A 5,000-nucleotide genomic window follows, 5' to 3' on the forward strand; every position below is an offset into this window, starting at 1 on the left:
CGGAGAGGCAGGATGCGCAAGCCGGGGATCGATCGGCCCCGGTGGGTTTAGGCACATCTTCAAATTTCTGCCGTGCCAATGCCATTTTTATGGCTTGTAAATTCATACAATGGTCCCCTAAGCCTTCACGTGAAGTTTCGTTGCAAGATGACTCGTTTTCTATTTTTCACGATTTTCGAAACTTTTTGCGGTTCGGGATTTTTTAGAATTTTTTTAGAAGGAGTTTTGGCCCCAAATTTTGTGGACGTGATCCTTCTATTTTTGTTGGTATGCACAAAAAAATTCAGCTAAAAACTCGAACCGGAGAAGATTTCGCGACCGTTTGAAAAAAGTGTCCCCGTTTCAGACACTTCAACGGCTACTGGCAGCAAACCTGTAAAATCTCAAACGCTCTTTAAGGGGGTGTGAGTTCTCAGAGGTTTGATGAGGGATAGGGGGCCAACACAAGGGCCAAGCACCAGCACCCATCGCACGTCATGTGCGCACACCCCCCCGGCCCCCCTCCCAATCGCCGGAACCCCAATGCCGCCGGTCAGGTTCTCCGGCGGTACTCCGGCGATGCTCCGGCGATGCTGTCCCGAGTGAAAAAAATGCGGCACCAGCACATGCTGGAGCCAAGCATGGGCACCGTGGCTCAAAATCGAACTTCGGCCAAGGCCTCGACCATCAATGGCACATGATGACGCATGGTGATGGCACATGCATCGACCATCATCGGCATAGGCTGCCCTTCGGTACGGGCACTTGCCTCGACCGCCATCAGCACAAGCTGGGCCCTGGTGTGGGTTGTTGCCTCGATCACCAGCGGCACATGCTGAGCCTTGGTGCGGGCGGTTGCCTCGAGCACCATCCGCAGACCCTGGGCCCTGGTGCGGCCGGTTGCCCCGATAACCATCGGCACACGCTGGGCCCTGGAGCGGCCGGTTGCCTCGATCACCATCGGCAAAAGCTGGGCCCTGGTGCGGGCGCTTGCCTCGACCACCATCGGCACACGCTGGGCACTGGTGCGGGCGCTTGCCTCGACCACCATCGGCACACGCTGGGCCCTGGTGCGGGCGGTTGCCTCGATCACCATCGGCACACGCTGGGCCCTGGTGCGGGCGGTTGCCCCCAGCACCATCGGCACACGTTGGGCCCTGGTGCGGGCGCTTGCCTCGACCACCATCGGCACACGCTGGGCCCTGGTGCGGGCGCTTGCCTCGACCACCATCGGCACACGCTGGGCCCTGGTGCGGGCGCTTGCCTCGACCACCATCGGCACACGCTGGGCCCTGGTGCGGTCGGTTGACTCGAGCACCATCGGCACACGCTGGGCCCTGGTGCGGGCGCTTGCCTCGACCACCATCGGCACACGCTGGGCCCTGGTGCGGCAGGTTGCCTCGACCACCATCGGCACACGCTGGGCCCTGGTGCGGTCGGTTGCCTCGACCACCATCGGCACACGCTGGGCCCTGGTGCGGGCGCTTGCCTCGAGCACCATCGGCACACGCTGGGCCCTGGTGCGGCAGGTTGCCTCGACCACCATCGGCAGCCTCGACCACCATCGGCACACGCTGGGCCCTGGTGCGGGCGCTTCCCTCGACCACCATCGGCACACGCTCCGCCCTGGTGCGGTCGGTTGCCTCGAGCACCATCGGCACACGCTGGGCCCTGGTGCGGCAGGTTGCCTCGACCACCATCGGCACACGCTGGGCCCTGGTTCGGGCGGTTGCCTCGACCACCATCGGCACACGCTGGGCCCTGGTGCGGGCGCTTGCCTCGACCACCATCGGCACACGCTCGGCCCTGGTGCGGTCGGTTGCCTCGAGCACCATCGGCACACGCTGGGCCCTGGTGCGGCAGGTTGCCTCGACCACCATCGGCACACGCCGGGCCCTGGTGCGGGCGCTTGCCTCGACCACCATCGGCACACGCTGGGCCCTGGTGCGGTCGGTTGCCTCGACCACCATCGGCACACGCTGGGCCCTGGTGCGGGCGCTTGCCTCGACCACCATCGGCACACGCTGGGCCCTGGTGCGGCAGGTTCCCTCGACCACCATCGGCACACGCTGGGCCCTGGTGCTGGCGGTTGCCTCGACCACCATCGGCACACGCTGGGCCCTGGTGCGGGCGGTTGCCTCGAACACCATCGGCACAAGCCGGCCCTTGGTGCGGGCGGTTGCCTCGAGCACCATCGGCACACGCTGGGCCCTGGTGCGGGCGGTTGCCTCGACCACCATCGGCACACGCTGGGCCCTGGTGCGGGCGCTTGCCCCGAACACCATCGTCTCATTGAGCTTCTACCCTCGACCACCATCGGCACACGCTCCGCCCTGGTGCGGTCGGTTGCCTCGAGCACCATCGGCACACGCTGGGCCCTGGTGCGGCAGGTTGCCTCGACCACCATCGGCACACGCTGGGCCCTGGTTCGGGCGCTTGCCTCGACCACCATCGGCACACGCTGGGCCCTGGTGCGGGCGCTTGCCTCGACCACCATCGGCACACGCTCGGCCCTGGTGCGGTCGGTTGCCTCGAGCACCATCGGCACACGCCGGGCCCTGGTGCGGCAGGTTGCCTCGACCACCATCGGCACACGCCGGGCCCTGGTGCGGGCGCTTGCCTCGACCACCATCGGCACACGCTGGGCCCTGGTGCGGCAGGTTGCCTCGAGCACCATCGGCACACGCTGGGCCCTGGTGCGGTCGGTTGCCTCGACCACCATCGGCACACGCTGGGCCCTGGTGCGGGCGCTTGCCTCGACCACCATCGGCACACGCTGGGCCCTGGTGCGGCAGGTTCCCTCGACCACCATCGGCACACGCTGGGCCCTGGTGCGGCAGGTTCCCTCGACCACCATCGGCACACGCTGGGCCCTGGTGCGGTCGGTTGCCTCGATCACCATCGGCACACGCTGGGCCCTGGTGCGGGCGGTTGCCTCGACCACCATCGGCACACGCTGGGCCCTGGTGCGGCAGGTTGCCTCGAGCACCATCGGCACACGCTGGGCCCTGGTGCGGTCGGTTGCCTCGAGCACCATCGGCACACGCTGGGCGCTGGTGCGGGCGCTTGCCTCGACCACCATCGGCACACGCTGGGCCCTGGTGCGGCAGGTTGCCTCGATCACCATCGGCACACGCTGGGCCCTGGTGCGACAGGTTGCCTCGAGCACCATCGGCACACTATCGGCCCTGGTGCGGGCGCTTGCCTCGACCACCATCGGCACACGCTGGGCCCTGGTGCGGGCGCTTGCCTCGGGCACCATCGGCACACGCTGGGCCCTGGTGCGGGCGGTTGCCTCGAGCACCATCGGCACACGCTGGGCCCTGGTGGGTTTAGGCACATCTTCAAATTTCTGCCGTGCCAATGCCATTTTTATGGCTTGTAAATTCATACAATGGTCCCCTAAGCCTTCACGTGAAGTTTCGTTGGAAGATGACTCGTTTTCTATTTTTCACAATTTTCGAAACTTTTTGCGGTTCGGGATTTTTTAAAATTTTTTTATAAGGATTTTTGGCCCCAAATTTTGTAGGCATGATCCTTCTATTTTTGTTGGCATGCACAAAAAAATTCAGCTAAAAACTCGAAGTAGAGAAGATTTTGTGACCGTTTGAAAAAAGTGTCCCCATTTCAGACACTTTAACGGCTACTGGTAGCAAACCTGTAAAATCTCAAATGCTCTTTAAGGGGGTGTGAATTCTCAGAGGTTTGATGAGGGATAGGGGGCCAACACAAGGCCAAGTACCAGCACCCATCGCACATCATGTGCGCACACCCCCCCGGCCCCCCTCCCAATCGCCGGAACTCCAATGCCGCCGGTCAGGTTCTCCGGCGGTACTCCGGCGATGCTCCGGCGATGCTCCGGCGATGCTGTCCCGAGTGAAAAAAATGCGGCACCAGCACATGCTGGAGCCAAGCATGGGCACCGTGGCTCAAAATCGAACTTCGGCCAAGGCCTCGACCATCAATGGCACATGATGACGCATGGTGATGGCACATGCATCGACCATCATCGGCATAGGCTGCCCTTCGGTACGGGCACTTGCCTCGACCGCCATCGGCACAAGCTGGGCCCTGGTGTGGGTTGTTGCCTCGATCACAATCGGCACATGCTGAGCCTTGGTGCGGGCGGTTGCCTCGAGCACCATCGGCAGACCCTGGGCCCTGGTGCGGCCGGTTGCCCCGATAACCATCGGCACACGCTGGGCCCTGGGGCGGGCGCTTGCCCCCAGCACCATCGGCACACGCTGGGCCCTGGTGCGGGCGCTTGCCCCGAACACCATCGGCACAAGCCGGCCCTTGGTGCGGGCTCCTGGCTCGACCACCATCGGCACACGCTGGGCCCTGGTGCGGGCGGTTGCCTCGAACACCATCGGCACACGCCGGCCCTTGGTGCGGCCGGTTGCCTCGACCACCATCGGCACACGCTCGGCCTTGGTGAGGGCGCTTGCCTCGACCACCATCGGCACACGCTGGGCCCTGGTGCGGGCGCTTGCCTCGACCACCATCGGCACACGCTCGGCCTTGGTGCGGGCGCTTGCCTCGACCACCATCGGCACACGCTGGGCCCTGGTGCGGGCGGTTGCCTTGACCACCATCGGCACACGCTCGGCCTTGGTGAGGGCGCTTGCCTCGACCACCATCGGCACACGCTGGGCCCTGGTGCGGGCGCTTGCCTCGACCACCATCGGCACACGCTCGGCCTTGGTGCGGGCGGTTGCCTCGACCACCATCGGCACACGCTGGGCCCTGGTGCGGGCGGTTGCCTCGACCACCATCGGCACACGCTGGGCCCTGGTGCTGGCGGTTGCCTCGACCACCATCGGCACACGCTGGGCCCTGGTGCGGGCGGTTGCCTCGAACACCATCGGCACAAGCCGGCCCTTGGTGCGGGCGGTTGCCTCGAGCACCATCGGCACACGCTGGGCCCTGGTGCGGGCGGTTGCCTCGACCACCATCGGCACACGCTGGGCCCTGGTGCGGACGGTTGCCTCGAGCACCATGGGCACACGCTGGCCCTTGGT

This window comes from Durio zibethinus, unplaced genomic scaffold (genome assembly GCF_047325235.1).
Source record: "Durio zibethinus cultivar Kanyao isolate XHJ-2024 unplaced genomic scaffold, ASM4732523v1 HiC_scaffold_391, whole genome shotgun sequence".
In the NCBI taxonomy this organism is placed as follows: Eukaryota; Viridiplantae; Streptophyta; class Magnoliopsida; order Malvales; family Malvaceae; genus Durio; species Durio zibethinus.